The sequence below is a fragment of the Phalacrocorax aristotelis genome, chromosome Z (assembly GCF_949628215.1).
Source record: "Phalacrocorax aristotelis chromosome Z, bGulAri2.1, whole genome shotgun sequence".
In the NCBI taxonomy this organism is placed as follows: domain Eukaryota; kingdom Metazoa; phylum Chordata; class Aves; order Suliformes; family Phalacrocoracidae; genus Phalacrocorax; species Phalacrocorax aristotelis.
This window is the reverse complement of record NC_134311.1, coordinates 2,336,625-2,354,010: the sequence shown is the minus strand read 5'-3', so window position 1 is coordinate 2,354,010 and position 17,386 is coordinate 2,336,625. Positions and strand designations below refer to the sequence as shown.

Below are 17,386 nucleotides of genomic sequence, written 5' to 3'. Positions count from 1 at the left end.
CACATAACCTGACTTCTGAACAGGCCTGGGAAAAGCTGGAGGACCTCACCGCCACTCTGCCCAGAGGTCCCAAGCCAGGGGTGTGCTGCACATGCCGCAAGCAGAACTCAACTGATGGACCAACCCCATGAACGCAACCCCTTCTTGGACGAACCCTAAATAGACAAAGGTTACTCTGAGCTGCCTTCTAAGGCTGAATAAGCCTGGTCACATCACTGAGAAATTATTCTGTGGTAGAAGACTGCCAACGCCATTTAAACTTGAACACTATCTCTCCTACTCTTAGCTGGCTGTGGTTGGATTCAGCAGCTGCTGAAAGAATTCATGCTCAGTTAGACAATTTGCAACCAGAAGGAAAAAGGACAGGACCAGGAAGAAAAAATAAAGTGGAATGTAATTTATAATTTGTGTGGGATAATTCCAACATTTAATATCCCAAGTAACGCTGTGTCCCCTGGAAGGAATAACTTAAGGTGGGACCTGGGTCAATAAATTGTTTGCAGGAGACATTTAGCATAATGCTACTGATAAATTTGCTGTTAAAGACGTCTGTTGTTTCTTTGATTTAATTCTGTTGATAATTTTATTTCTTCATTCACCTTTTCTACTTTGCCTTTCTAGCTGAGCTGACCCTGAGGGCAGTCAGATATACGTGTGTGTGTGTGTGTGTGTATTATCTTTCCCCCCCAAAGCTGACACAATGGATAGCACAATTTGGAGGGTGTAAGGTGCCCCCATACCATTGCAGTTATCACTGCCTGCTCAGGGTCACTTCTGCAGCATGCAGACCCTCCCTCCATCTGCTGAACCAAGGTGATGAGCCCCTTCCTCACAGGGGGTTCCTACCGCAGTTGGTGGCTGTCCCGGGAAAAAGAGCTGCAGAAATGGTGTGTGCAATTACCACGTTGGAGAAGAGACATATTTCTGCATGTCAGGAACAGGGTGGTCATCATGTAGAAAGACTTGCAGATGTGCCAAGCTGGATACGTTTCTCTTTTTAAGAAGGATTACTGATCTATTTAAAGAACACGTCTCAGGCTAGGTATTTAAATGAATGATTTGGAACTTTATTGGGATTCATGGAATTTGATTAAGTGCATTTTCCTGTCACTCAGGCTAAGTATTTTTATTAATCTGTGACCTGCCACCAAGAATAAACATGAAATAGGGATTTGCTCAACTTTTACCCGTTAAAAGTGTTCACATGTGTCCCTCTCACATGGATTATCTCCCCACCGTACACATGGCAGACAAATTATGCAAAACAAAAACATTTAACTGTTAATAACGTACAGTAGGAGAACATGATTTAAACCTCTATGTTAAAGATTGTTTTAAGGAAGACAAACTTATTTTTAGGACAAAAGCAGCTAGAGGTTTAGTTGAAAGTGCAAAATATTTGCATTTAATTTGATTTAGATGTTACCTGAAAACATCTCATTAAAAAAAAAAAAAGTAAATCTCTGTAAGACTCACTGTAAAAAGAGTAATGTCTGTTCCTGGATCAGGCTGCACTTCAGGCTTCAGATAAAATTTCAGACATACATTGCACTTCCTTCATTATTCCCTGCAACTTTTTTTTTTTTTAATACAGAGTACATTTTATAAAAATGAAATTTGTATTTTAGGAGCAGAGAGATTTGAAATAACAGCATTTAAGGGGCTGCTTAGACAGTATTACTTGTTTGACACTGAAGGTTTTGTTTTGGTACACAGAATATAAAACCATTTCCTCAAGATATTTTGTGTTCAGCATAAAATATTAAAAATGTCTCATTTCCAAGAGATCTGGTGGGACTTCATGACAGATGTGTTATATCTTTTTTTTTGGAAATTTTTTGCAGCATTATTGCGTCTAATTAGCCCTGATGATTTACCCATGACAGTATGAACTTCTTGAGAGGAAAGAAAAAGTGGAGCATAATCTTTGGAGCAAAGAACAAACATGTTTTTGGGGAGATGGGAGGGAGCGAAAGCACCGACTTGAGGTGGTTTATAACAAATGCCCACAAGTAGCCCTGGGAGTTTTCACTTATTTATGCACCACCATATGATCCATCATTTTTGCCTTCAGCACTACAAACCAGCCTCGGTGCAACGTGCTCTCCAGGCGTTGGCTTAGCAATCGTGTCGCTGCTCCTTATCTGTGTCTGACGACTAGTTACAGAGGATCAATGGCCACAGATGAGCTAAGGGTGATGCTAAAAACCTGCCACGGATGAGGGGAGGCACCGCTGAGCATCCCTCTCACGCACCCCCATCTCCGGGCCACCAGCTCGAGATTACGGGAGGCTCCAGGAACCGGAATGCGAACTGTCCCTAAAAATGTTTATTTTTGCCAGCAGGGCTTCTCCCCTCTTTGGGCCCCGTGTAAAAATACCTTGTCAGAAGTTTCTCAGAAGACACGGAGGTTATCAAAGGAGGCTCGTAGCCATGGCCAGCGGGACCCGCCGAGGAGACCGTGGTGGCCAGGTAGCCACCAGAGGAGACGAGCGGACAAGCGCCGGCAAGGGAATGCAAAAATCATTTGCATTGAAGACGTGGAAAATGCACAAAGTTAAGATTTTTAAAGTTTCAATTAAAACATCGCCGGTGTTTTTTTCACCTGACTGTAGCCCCATATGGCAAGGTCAGCCCTTTCAGCGAACAAACAGCTCAGTCGCCTCCAGTGTAGCTGTTATCTGCCTCAACAAGGGGAGACATTTGGCACAGCCTAAAGCTGGGGCATGAACCCTGGCTAAGCTTAAGACATTTATCTGACAGCATCAGCTGACACTCCACAAACACATTTGCTCTCCATGACCCCAGAGCATTCGTGATTAATCAAAAATGTATCTTGGATCTTGAGAACAAGCTACAAGCAGGCACACAAAAAAAAGAATATGCTCTCGATCTCGCTTATCGACTCCAGAGGTATATTGAATTTAGAAATAGCAAATAGAATAAAATGATCAATATGTTCTCACTTGTCCATGGAAGAGCAAACTTTATCCCTCCAGCAACAAACATTGATCATGTAAATGTTTTGGAGCTCCTTTCAAGTAAAGAAAGCAAAGGCATCGGGATTTTTGGGAGGGGTATTAGATGGAAAAGTCGCCAGTGTACGTGCGCTAGCACTTGGTTGGAAAGTATGCAAACAGCATTTAGAGCCGTGGAGCGCAGCAATGCACCTGAACCACCTCCACCGCTGCAGCCATTTCACCAGTACATATTGCTAACATCCAGTGTGGGAAACACTGTGCCGAGTGATCTTAATAAAACATTATAGAGGGGACTTTAAAACTTAATGAAGGCACATAATCTGCTTCAGAGAAAACTCCCTGCCTTAATTTAAATGAGACACAGTTATAACATATCCCCCATGCACTGTTTACAATTTATAATTTATGTCTCAGTTCAAATACACTAGTTTCTGCAGTCATCTGCTAAGTGATATGATTAGCATTTGAATATTGTAATATTCTCCTTCTTGATACTCAAAGTAATATGATGCAGCGCACTTGTATTTTAATACTTTTTTTTTTTAAATTCACTAATAACCACACCAAGCTCTAATTAGTTGCGAAGAAAGAAATCACACGCCCCACCCAGACTAATTTGAAAATGGTTATATCTCTGTAAAAACCCTCCACCATTTCATTTATTAAATCCCACTCTTTTCTGGTTACCTACTGCTCAGGCTACAAGTCGTTTGTGCTCATACAGCACCATCACTCCGCTACAGCAAAACTACTGTATGTGCTCCGGTCCCTGTTGGCACGGCAAACAAACTTTCATTGCGTGTGCTCTCTATAAAATGGTGGTACTAATTAGAAGATATAAACTCATGCTGAGACATGATATGAATTGGCTTTATGCGTCTACTAAGCTCACAGCAGTATTAGATTTATACCGTTGATGCCCTCAACTAATATTCAACTAGAAACTTACAATTTTTTAAATCTGCAGAAAAGACGAAACAAAAGTGATGGTGCCTCATTAATGCAATCTGCAGAACCTCAGTAATCCACACTCCACTAATCTCCACATTCCTAGGCAGCGCACAGAAAAAAGTACGTTTTTTTTCAGCAAAGACTGGGAAGGAGGATGGTGTGGTGAAAACTCACGCTGGTGTTACCTAGTGTCCACGCATCTCTTTTTCCACGGGCAGACCTCAAAGTGCATGGGCAGCAGACGAGCAACCATCACCCTGGTTTACCGAGGAGGACCCTGAGGTGCAGAGCTGACCTCCCAGCAGCCTTTTTCTAGCGGTTGTTAGCACACCATGACCAACTGGACCGCTACCGTTAAAAACAACATGCTGTGTTTACTTAAAGAAAAAAAAAAAGAGGGGTCAGCTCATCTGTAAGGACAAGGAAGTTACTCGGGTACCCCAACTTCAGCGCGGTCTAAGACATTGCATACATGAAGGTCCATGATGACCCCGCTCAAACTCTTGCAACATGAGCTGTGGGCACCAGACATCGCAGCTGCGTGTTTTGACATCCATGGTGAAAATGAGCAGAAAATCTGACTGTTCCATATCAAGAAGTATTTTTACTAGTGCTAATGCGCCTTAAATACCTTGTTCCACAGATGAGTGGCCTGGCACCTGCTGCATGAGAAATAGCCAATTACTGTTCAGTGTCTCTAATTTTCTGATTCAATTAGCATGCTTCAGAGCTTTCCAGTTTAATTGCAAACTACTTCACAGTTAGCTCTCTGATTAATCATTGCCCATCTGCAAGCCATCGCAAAACTTGGTGGAACAAATCTGTGTACTTTGGAATGCTGGGAGCTTAGCAAATCAAACTTGTTTTGGTATATAAAGCTTTAATTTTGTTTGCCCTTTTCAGCTGCACTTGTAAGAAGCTCTGTACTGATTAAACAGGAAGTCCAGACAATAATATGCTACATTATGCATATAATTACTGTAAATACAGGCGAGACTGTAGAAACATTGCTTAAGGTTATGTGCTAACATGTATGGAGTAGGGGGTCAAGAAAACACATTTGGAATCAATTTCTCCCCCATTACGACAGCAAGGAGGAATGAGAGGCGGGGGAAGAGGTATGAGATGGTGACACAGTTCCAGCACCCGCGCCTCTGGAGGTATTCCTGCAACGCTACGCTGCTGTACAGTCGCCGCATACTATTTCTGATTTTCTTTTTAAAGGGAGCTGTTAACTTCCCAGAACTTAAAAAGTTCAGAAAGTTCCACTCTATTGATTAAATACCATACCTACACTTTTCTGTATGGTTTTGGCTTAAAGCAGAATGCCGACTATTGGGCAGCATAAGACTGCCATGGAGCTGCTACTTTTTCCATATTTTCCTACACTAACAATAGTAATATCCACTGAACCGACACAGCTTCCCTGTTTTAGAACTATCTTATTTAGGTGCACATAAACTGCCTGTCTGGAAGACTTGATTACAAATGTAACAGCGTGTCGCACAGCAGGAAATTAGCAGTTATATGCAGAATGAAGTATTTTGCACATGTAAAAGTATGAACGCAATTGAAGTTCACAGATTTGAAAATTTTGCTTCAATTCCCCGCAAGATTTCATCGTGCTTTAAGCCCAGTGCATATGACTCAGTATATGACTCAGGCATCAGTCCTGCAGGATGCTACACATCCCTGATTTGTGTTAAATTCAGCAAGATTCAATGGTGCCTGTTGTCCTGTGCCATCGTGCTTCAAGCACTGCCCACAACTGGGGCCGTGGTGAATATCTCATGTTTCCAAATCCCATTACTGAAGAACACGCCAACCTCCACCATAATCTTAATAATTGCATGTTAATAAGAGGAATAGTATCATTATAAATAAAAAGCCGATCGGCTCACTAACTTCTCTAGTCATCAAATAAGATTCAAACGCTGCAAAATTGTGATGACGATGCGTGGATGATACTTGGTGACATCACCAGGAAGCATTACCTCCTCCATCCTGACAGAAACAAAACCATATTACTGACACAAGAAACAATAATTATCTAAAGCTGCATTACTGATGGTCAAGATGCTGCCACCATGCAAAATCTGGAATTTCAACAACTTCTTCAAGGTCCTCAGACCCTGGTAAGAGTTCCAGTTAAAATCCGTTTTGGTTGTCACTAGTGGTGGTTTTTAGGAGCTCCTCGTGACCCTGTGGAGCGGTGCTTTGCTTAGCCAGGCTGCCGCTTGGCCAGGCTCTGCCTGTGCCGCCAGCACACGCCAGTGGCTTTCCCCAGTCCCTCTCTGCCCGCAGTGCCGGGACCACAGCAGGGTGTGATGCCATGGCTGCAAACGCCGCCCTGCCGCCCATTGGGCCTAACGCAAAACCTTACGAGAAATGGTCGGAAACACCTGAAGCAGGCATTGCCACCAAAAAAGCATGTTTGCAAACATACCCGAATGCAGGGGACTACCTGTGCCACTGGAGACACAAAATAGGTCTCTGCAGAGCTCTGGAACGCTTTTACAATCTTCCCAACACCATTATTCTATAGCAGGTGAGGCCACCAAAGCTACCCTGCGTCCAGAGAAGGGCAGCGGGGCTGGGGCAGGGTCTGGAGCACAAGTGTGCTGGGGGGCGGCTGAGGGGGCTGGGGGGGTTTAGCCTGGAGAAGAGGGGGCTGAGGGGAGCCCTTCTCGCTCTCTGCAGCTGCCTGAGAGGGGCTGGAGTGAGGGGGGGGTCGGTCTCTGCTCCCAGGTCACTTTTGATAACACAAGAGGAAATGGCCTCAAGCTGCATCAGAGGAGGTTTAGACTGGATATTAGGAGAAATTTCTTCCCTGCCAGAGCGGTCAGGCATTGGAAGAGGCTGCCCAGAGAAGCGGGGGAGTCACCATCCCTGGAGGTATTTAAAAGATGTGTAGACGTGGCACTTCAGGGCATGGTTTAAGAGACGTGGTAGTGTTGGGTTGATGGTTGGACTTGATGATCCTAGAGGTCTTTTCCAACCTGAATGATTCTACAATATATATATATCACCTTCCAAGAATAACCTATGCAACTTCTCTATGATGAACAACATAGACATTGCAACCACGAGGCAAAAAGTCTTCGATGCTGTGACACGCCAGCTCCCATTCAGTATGTGTGTGCACATAGACATACATGCTGTACACTTGAGTAGAGGGATTTTCGCTATAGTATGTGCAATCAGATTAGAGATCTAAGATACTTCAACCATGCTGGGGAACATGCTTCTACTCTAGGAAAAAAAGAACTAAGCTTTGCTCATCTGTGAAAAAAAAAAAAGTTTTAGTTCTACATGTTTTTTTAATTACGTGTTTCTGAAGTCACCGCAGCCTGTATTATCTTTGTAATTGAACCACAAGGTTATCAAAATAACCTCCTCTGTTACGACCCATTCTGCACATGATCACAGAATTCAGAAAATGAAGGCAAAAAGTGGTGGTTTTAACTTTTCCAAGAGAATACCCCCTAAATCTGTACTGCATTGCTTGAGGTTTGAGCCCCACAATGCCCACTAAAGCCGAGGCAAGTTATGCAGCTGAAGCCCTGATAATTTACTCCATTTAGGGGTTATAACCTCAGTGTGGTGCGTGGGAACCTGTGCTTAGGGCTCTGTGGCCAGGCTACCTCACCGCTCCGGGATGCAGGGCTGTGTTATTCCCGTCATTTCCTCCGACAGCTTACTTGTGTTTAAACCCAGTTCACAACTGCCTTCCCGTGGGGAACTGGTTTCCCACTCTGGCCTCTTTATTCTGAATAAGAAGAAGCCAAAGTGATGTTAAAACGCTTAATGCTTCCGACTCAGCCGTAGAAAAATCCCCTGGCACAGGAACTTGAGCAACATCATCTCCTGGACCATCTTGTGTGGAGGCTGAGCAAAGGGTGCAAAAACACAGAGTTCCGGAGAAGCCGAGGGACACAGCTGTGAATCGGGTCCCCCAGGGTCGTCCGAGTGAGAGCCAACCCCAGGAAGCTTTGCTGGGGTGTGAAACCCCATCCTGCAGACCCCCAGCTCTGATGCTCAGCCCCTGCCTGTGTTACGAACGTTCCCTGGCAACACAGATGACCCTCCTGGCGCAGCTATGAGGCTTGCTGCTCTGAAACACAGCAATCGTCTCAAAAAATATTTACCGCACTTTGGAACAACAGCATTAAATAAAAAAAACAAACAGCAAACCCCAACTATTGCGAAAAACCATTACTTTTGCTTCACAGAGGGAGATTATGAAAATACCTGTAGCTGTTTCACTACTGTAGGGATGACGAACTTGCGCCGGGTGCCAGAGTCAGCACGCAGCACTGTTTTCAATGGCAAGCATCTCTACAACCTCGCAGGGCTGCCTCCGTCCCGCTGGTGTCACCACCCCGCGGGGACCGGGCGGGGTGGGTAGCAAAACAGCACGTGCATGGGAAAAAAAAAACACGCTGGCATCATTTATGGGAAAAATATCTTCGTTTCTGTGTTTGTAGGGTCCTGCTACAAGTTGCCTCGTGTCAAGTCACCGCTGGTTTCCATACCCACCCGTGAACCTACTACAAGACCTTCACTGTACTCACTGATATATCTTTTCCTTCCTACTTCACTCGTGAAGGTGACTTAGAATTACCAAGCATGTTTTATTCCTCTTTGTTCTGGCTCTTTTAAACTTTTCCTATGGTCCCATGTGATATTATTTTCTTTAAATACAACTCCTACCGTTTATTAAAATCGGTCTTTTCTTACATGTTTTGGAAAAATATGCAGCATGGTTGGATTTCTTTGCTGGTTTAGTTTGCTCTCTTCAGGAGATATCCTAATGCCCAAACGTTCACATTTCTCTCTGTTCTGAAGCGAAAAGGGTTAGAAAATCTGCAAAAACAAGGAGGCAGGGAACGCACTACTACTTTTACTTCCTTTTAAAATACATATCTTTTCCTCATTAAGAAAAGAAATTTAAAATACCAGGACTGGAGGAGGTCTCCTGTCCCTGTTCACTACCTGTGCCTGCACATATTTAGTCTCTGCTTGTGATAGGGATGAAAGGTAAAATATTATTTCGTATTAGTTGCTTTAACTTTGAAAAGTTTCAAGCCATGAGATAGCGTTGTTTTTACAAATGAAGCTTTTATCTCCCCTTACTTCTTTGTTTTTAGGGAACACTCCTCATCTTTCTACTGGCTCTTTTAAATGCGGCGGAATAGAGGCACACGCCAGCACTTCTGGGGTGCAGAACTGGAAAATAAGGAGAGCTTTATTCTAAAACATTGCTTTGGTATTGACTAAAGAAACAACGGAAACTGTGAAAAAGACCTGAAAAGTGAAATCCATTCCGGTCAAGGCAAAATAAGAAGGAGGATGGTCCAAAATCAGACGGAGCCCGACCCTACGCAGCAGCGCGGGGTCCCAGGCAGCGGCACTTGCAGCCTGCTGCAGCCCCGCCACCAGCAGCCCGCGCATCCCTCTGCCCTAAATAAGCGGCTCGACCAATTTGGAGGGTGTTAATTATTCAGAAACTACATGACTCGAAGAGTAACTACAGAGGCACCTTGCCAACGATGAGACTCCTATTAACAAGTTTACCGAGAAATTTTAGATTTCATTAGTAGTTATTCCCAAAAGGTGCTGGTCCACCGAGACTCCGGCGGGATACGGTAACCTGCGTGTTGTCAGACATCTGTAGTTAAAGCGAGGCACCAATTACAGATCCTGCCTCTACCAGGTTTCTGCTGAGCTCTGCGCATGGTGTATTTCCCTGTATTTTGACCCAAGCAGAGCACTGAAACTTGGTCCACTTCATTCCTTGCCAGGTATGAGGGAAGTAACAAATTAGGGGGAAAAAACCTAATGGGAAAATGTCCACGGATGACTTGGTAATAATAAAACATAAACACAATCTCTCTGTCCCACATATCACGGGCACTGAGTTATCATTGCTGCGTTAGTCTATGCTTGGTAAATATTTATGCAGCTCAGGTGAAAATATATTTCACTTGACAGCTTGCATACTGCAGTACCCACTTTTAGCAGAAACGCTTGAGCTACTCGTCCTCAGCACAGAGCAAAACAGAGGCTCAGGGCGTTTCTAAAGGAAGAACCAAAAGGCAACCCTTTGCTCAGGTGTTTCATTTAACTGCAGATAAGAATTACTAGTAGCCAGTAATGCTTTGCCCTACCTGTGGTAAACTCATCCAGCCCCTGGCTGGGAGTGCAGAGTATATTCTGCAGCGGAAAACGGATTTATTTCACCAGGTACCACAGAGAAGCATGATTCCCACGTGCAGGGAGAACCCTCTCTTGAAAAGAGAAGAATTATGCTAGGTAAGCAAAATCATACTACATATGGAATACGGGGATGAACAAGGGGCGCAGAAATTGGGCAGGACACTGGCGGGGCATGGGTGAAGGCAGTCTGGGTCCAGGACACCTGTGCAGGTGCAGGGTTTTTTTCTCCCCAAAAATGCAGAAAAAATAGAAAAAAAAATCACCTGCATTTATCCAGAACTGGGGCAATATTGAATACACTGTTTATGCTTTTGTATATAATATTTTACCGTATTTTTCTTCATTTTAGTAGCCACAGAGCCATTAAACTTATTTTAAGCAATTACTTCAAATGAACCCTTTCGCATTAATACCAACATAAACTCAGTATCTTAAAATAAACTTGAAAATCAGCTGCTGTGCATATCCCAGAGGTGATTTAATACATCCATCCATATATGTATGTAGATGTTTATGAATATCCTGCTGCTTTGAAAATGACCCGCTATGTTATTTCACCACAATTTGCATTGTTATAATAGGTTATTGACTGATTTTAGGTTTAAGGGACTAAGGTAGTATTCGGTAATGACTCTGTGCTACAAGTTTATTGCAAGTGCCCAAGGTTCATTCACCCCAAGCAATTCAGTCAATAACCAATTTTTATACTTCTATCTCCTTCAAAATTCCAAACCAATAATCCCTGGCTTTTTTTTTTTTTAATTATTTCAGTATCAGACTAACATTTCCCATAGAAATCAATATGGGTGAGATCCATTAGCCAAAAATCTGCAGCACTGCAATGCAAACATATTAAAAATATTGATCTTGCAGGCTACTGATGTTTTGATTGACTTTAATGTTTGTAAGCAGCAATAACAGAATTTCAATGACTGAAACAAACTTTTGATTAAAATTATAGATTTTTAAATTTTTTTCTGTTTTACTGTTTCAAAGGGTATCGCATGGTTTACTTGTTTGCCGTAAATGATCATAGTAGTAAATACTTATTCAGTTTCTCATTTGTAAATATTAAGGTCTGCCACAGGTTATACATCTTCAAAAACACTTTCAATCACTTTTGATGTTTCAGATCCACTACATCAGATGTATAACACCAGCATGGGCAGGGCCAGATGTATTTTTGCAGCATTTTCCCTTCTGGATCCTCACATCTCACGTGTTCCCGTTACCAGCAGCAGCAGGAATTTGATCTCACTCGTCTCTTCTTTACCACTATCCAATAAATTTCAGCTGACGTTTTCATAGCAGCTAGCCAAGATTTTGCTAAACCCATATTCCTAATGTGGTTCCTCCTTCCGAAATAAAACATCTCAGCTAAAATAAAGAGATCTTCTACACTCTGGGTCTTTCTTCCTTGGGTACGCATGTGCCTTTGCTGCCATACAATCTGGATGTCCCACCACCTGGATCACATCTACTACTGTAGGAGACTAGTGGCCTCCTGCTGTAGGGATGGGGAAGCAAAGAACGGAGCAATTAGGGGTGCCTTCCGACAACTTAGCCCCCACCTAGGTCCTGAAGGCTATGATGCAGTACCTCCAAAGGATGAGAAGGGCTCCAGTCCCGGCGGCTGAATGTAAGCTGTCCGAACGGCTGTTGGCTGCAGGTAACACGTGGCTGTTGTCAGCTCTTGTGAGCTTTGGGCTAGCACAAGACCTCTCTTTGCCTTGGGGTGCAGAGAGGCAGGGGAAGCTCTACATACGCCTACTTGGAAAATATAAATGAAGCAGACTACTTTGAGGAGACACCAGAGATGGGTCCATGCGACTGCTGTCCCCAGAAGACTGTGCCGGCACACGGAACCCGCTGCACCCCCCAGGTGTCTCCGTCACCCCACAATCACAGAATCACTGACTCCCAGACTGGTGGGGGTTGGAAGGGACCTCTGGAGATCATCTTGTCCAACCCCCTGCTTGAGCAGGGACACTCAGAGCAGGGGGCACAGGACCGTGTCCACGCATCCCCTCGTACAGGCAGAGCCTGTATATAGACCTATGTATAAACAAGCACCTGACAGCGAAGCTATAGCTTTATTGTTCTGGCACCAGGCAGAGGGATACGCCACCTGAGGCCCCCTCCAGGCTTGCATTTCCGTGATTCAATATTATAACAGCTTAAGATACATCCCCTCAGTTGGACTGGATTTCCTCCTGACCTTTCTCATTCAAGAAGCTTTGTTTTCTCTGTGATTTTTATATTACAGCTTGGATTTATCTGAGACTACAGCAGTGGGCAGACAGGTGTAGGGAAAAAAAAGTCCACAGAAATGGACCACCTGAATGGTTCTGCTGTTTTTATTGTTTTTTAAAATCATTACCCTCTTCCTGCTGATGGCCAACTCACTAGCTCCAGAAACCAACCTGGCCCATGTGGCCCGTGGGGAAAAATTACCCAGAGCAGGAATAACCAAGGGACGAGGCATGCTGAGACACCTGGATCATGGAGTTAAGCAAAAGGGACGTGGTACCTGTGCAGCATTTAACACAACATCATCGCCGAGATACAGCTCCAGGACCAAAATCCTCTTACAAAGTCACTATGTGCATGGAGCTGGGTTAATATTGCCTCCGTGCACCCCACAGACTGAAGATTTCCAGTGGGGCACAACGCCCAAGGCCCTGTGCTACCCACAAGCCCACACCCCTCTGGAAGAACCATGGGGACCAGACCTGCAGACCCAGAGCCCTGCTCCTACCTCTCCCACCCACACGCACTCTGTTGAGCGCCGACCCCATGTCTCTGGTTCTGCTGACCCAGCAGGGCTCTGCAGTGCAGTTAAGCCTCGACTATGTCACTACTGGTCACCCACTTTGAGACGTCTCAAAAGAGCAAGCAGGCTAGCTCTATCAAGAAGCTACGCGTGGCAAGAAGAGAGACAACCTCAGCTCTACTGTGTATCTAGATGATCTAACCAAAGGACCTCTTCTCCCGCCGCGGGACATTAAGGGAAGTGCTCCACATTTGTTGTCAAATGCCTGCAGTGGGCGCTGCTTTTCCCTGCTGGTGCACCTTGAGATCTTGGGAATGACCAGGAAACAAACCCACCTCTAAATGAAGAATGTTTTGGACAAAGGGCAGAGATCCCTCCTGCAGGCAAGGAGCTGGAGGGTGGAGAAGTTCTGCATTGACCATGACCATGACCATGACTAGAGACTGTCCAATTCTGAGTCTTGAACCATATTTACATTAAAAAGAACCAAACCACAAAGACCAATAAACTAAGAGCAGTGGGCAGTTATGAATTTGACTACAAAAAGAAATTAATCTGGTGACTATCAAAGGGACTGGTAACATTGCAAATGGTATTCTTCTTCATCTGTACCGTAAACAATGAAGCATCGATTTAAAATCCTAGAAATTGAAACACCTTGTTCTCCAAACACTCAGAGAACAGGCAGTCTCAGTACAAGCTTTTTTATGTACCCTGACAACATGTCTACACATTCTCTGAAAACTGCTCCAGGCTGGGGAGCGTATTTCATGGCTCCAGCACACCAGCTTCCCGCAGATTCAGCTGGAGGGGTTTGAAGCGCTGATGCTCTCTCCTGCTTGTCCTGCCCCTCTGCTGGAGCGATGGCCCCTGAGGCAGAATTAGCTGAAATTAATGTACCCAGCACATTACCACAAATGTAAGATTTTTTGCAGTTTAAGGCTGTCATCTTGTGGGAACATGCGTACCCCCCTGTAGCCTTTGGTAAAGAGGAGGTGGTCAGCAAAGGGATGCAGCAGAGGCTGGAGCAGTTAAATAGCCACGGGTCTAACTCTACATCCATTCACAGCCGAGACTATGAGTTGTGAAGTCAGGCACTTGCCCACTGGAACACGTTAATTTCATGTTTTGTATATAATTGTTCCAACACCAGACAGAAGTAGCCCTGGCTCTGCCACGGGCTGACCGCTGGAGACAGAGGTGAAAAGCTCTGCATCTCACGAGCCACGCTCCAAGCCCCTGACACTGTGTCTTAATTCCAAGTATTGCCTGGGACAGAGTACAAAATATTCACACCATGCATTTATTTGCATATTCATCTTGTCTATCACAACAAAGAGACAAATTTAGAATGATTTTTGTACGATTTGTCGTCAGTGTCTAGCTGCATAATGTAATTGCTAGTGAGCTACTATTTGCATGAAACAGCCTATTATCCAGTATTATCCAGTGAAGCAGACTGCCCTCATTTCGTAATGTGGTCATGCACGGTGCTGTCCCTCTCCTCGTTGCCCATCCAAATTCAGGACACCCGTGGCGGACCTGGGTGAGGAGGTCTGCATGCTGGCTCCTGCTCGCGTGGTGCACCCCGACCCAGCAGTCTGAGCTCAATCTCTGTACCCAGCTTTGGCTAACGCATTTCTGCCTCCAACAGCTTCTGAAAATTCACAAAGTAACAATGAGGATGGCTTAAAAATTGTGCGATTAAAAAAAAATATAATTTGAGGGTTCTTGTTTCTGCGCCTTGCTGATGTTAGCTGGAAAATTTTCAAGCCTTTTTTCCACACAGCTAGATGGGCAAGGAATTTATAGTAAAAAATGCAATTGATCACTTTGCTGCAGCACCTGTAAATAAAAGGCAGACCACCACCAACTCACTATAAAACCATAAATGAGAAGGAAATAGTTGTTAGCATCTGGCATTTGCAATACCGTACATGGTGGAAAGCGCTTCTTCACTGCCGGTATGACAACTTGCTGATGTCCTGAGATGACCCTACCATCTTTATATGCAAACAACAGATACTGCTATCAATACCTCATACCATCATCCATGATCTTGAAATGGAATTAGATCAAGAGACAATGATGTATATCATATAGAGAAAGTAAAGTGTCTGGAATTTGCAAGCATGGATTTGAGTATTGGCTCTATGAAGCCATGGCAAGTGCCACTTCTACTAAATCAGTGACACCGTTGGTGGACCGACTCTTCTTCCCACCACACCCTATAATGCCAACTCTTCCATTTGGCTGTGCCAAATGGGCTTTAACCCTCTCCCCACTGCACTTAGCATGAAAAGACATAAACAGGAGTAATTAAAGGGTCTGTGACTCGCCCTAAAATACTCTGCAGCTCCACAGCAGAGCAGAGACTGCGCGTAGGCCTCCTGCAGCAAGCCAGCCCGCATGCAATAGGCCTTCCAATCAGGGCGTTACACCCCTTAAACTGGTGTGCTTTATTACCTCAGGCTTATTAAAGTGCCTTTAACTGTCTACTTTTATGCAGGAGACTGAGATCTGCCCCTGGGCAAGAACAAAACTCAAAGCAACCCAAACTGTTGCTGTCCTTGCTCGAATTGCTGTGTGCAAAGGTTGTACTCTGCTACCGTGGCAAATTACTCAAGACACCCCCAAAAAAGCAGAGAGGGGTGCTGAAGATGTCTGTGACTGCCCAATTTTGATGAAGCTTCAGCAAAGGAGCAGAGAGGGCTGCCCGGGTGAGTCTCTTAGCGCAGCTGGGGAATTAACGGTCAAACCCCACAAGGTGCTGGGCATCTCTTAAAAGGGTGCTCAGGATCCTCACGTCCCCGTGATACCAACAGGGATGGAAACTCCGGGTGCTCAGAAGTTTCTGGACTGATTGGTTAAATCATACCTGGCTGACTGAAGGATGCATATTTTGAAATAAAAAATCAACTGTACACAAATCCTGTAGGGCCAAGATGGCTTTTCTTATCTCATCTTAAAAAAAAAAATAATGGACCCCCTTCCCAAATGAATGAAAATGTCGCTGTGCGTACCAAGTGTCACATCAGTCTGTAATGCAAAGAATCAATCACAGATTCAGAAATTCTTAAATGATCTGTAGGCTTTCAGTTGTTTACGCTGGGCTTTCATGGCAAGCCTGGAAGACTGGAACAGGAAAAGAACTTAAAACATAAAAACATAACATAAAAGATGTTAGGACACAAACAGAATAAAAAAAAAAAAGAAACCAAGCTAACTTTTTGGCACTACAGCATATGCTCTGCCCCCTGCAGCGAAAAGTCACATACTGAGAGTGCATGTTCTGTCAAGAATTACTAGTTTCAAGCATGGCTGGTGATTTTGGACAGTAGCACTTAGGAAACCTTCAATCTGGCATTTTTCTCACTGCATATTTACTAAAGAATCCCCACTGTCCAAACTCCCAGGAGTTTGGGGATCTGACCTCGTGGAAGTTAAAAAGATAAAATAAAAGGTTCCCGGGGTACTGTTTTGATCTGGTCTGCACACTTTTTTTTCCCAACCATATAATTTTTCCAACCCATTCGCTGGAAAACATAGCAAATGCAAGAGCACTTCACTCCTTCCTTCCCTGGGAACAGAGTGGAAATGAAGCCGGCCACAGGCCGCACCATTGCCGCTGATGGTAGCAGTGTTCTCAGCAAAGATTTGTGTACAGCTGTAAGACCAGGAACAAATTCATCATCACAATTTATTTTATTAATTTCAATTATTGCAAACTGCTTGGCTGAAGATGTTCCGGAATTAACAGGAATAAAAGGCAGACTTCACTTTTTACTCTTCTCCATTTTACTGTGCTGTACAAAGGGTTTGTTACTTATTATATTTATAACAGACATATATATTTATTATATTTATTATTTATGTTTATTATAAATTATGTTTTCTGGTTAGCAAATTGACAAATTTAAATCTTTTTAAATTTCAAAGAGATTTCAATCTCTTTGCTATATGTATGTATTCAGTGAATTTGTAAACGGACTGTCCATAAACACCCCACCAAGGGCTTATTCATTATTCCCAGTGTGTGATTGACCACCTCAGCAATGTGATATATTTGTTTTACTCCCTGACTGGGGACACTGTGCGCATCAAAAACAATGACAAGGGACAGCATCTTCCTGGTTAACGCTTCCTAACAGACTTTCTTTTGCTATTGTATGTCAGACTGGGGAGGACACTTATCAGTAACTGTCCGTCCTCTGTATCCTGCCAAAAACGATAGATAATGTCACCCAATACACCCGCCAGAAATCAAAACTCAAACTTTCATCTGTGTATTATCTTTGAAAATGTTAAAAAATGTTTCTATTCTTATTTCTATCGTGCAGTGTTTATCGTGTCTTTAAAACAGAGAGAAAGCGTGTTTTCAAAACTATGAGAAGAGCTTAAAAAACTACAAGCCTAAGAATTTTTGTGTCACCTGGATTTTCAGTCCCTCAGGTTCTACTTT

General features: G+C 43.9%; 1 protein-coding gene across 1 annotated transcript in view; it reads right to left on the bottom strand.

Moving 5' to 3' along the window:
• The window catches only part of ARB2A (ARB2 cotranscriptional regulator A), a 275,407-nt gene that overhangs the window by 29,863 nt on the left and 228,158 nt on the right, over positions 1-17,386 (bottom strand). The gene's annotated exons all lie outside the window — the stretch shown is intronic.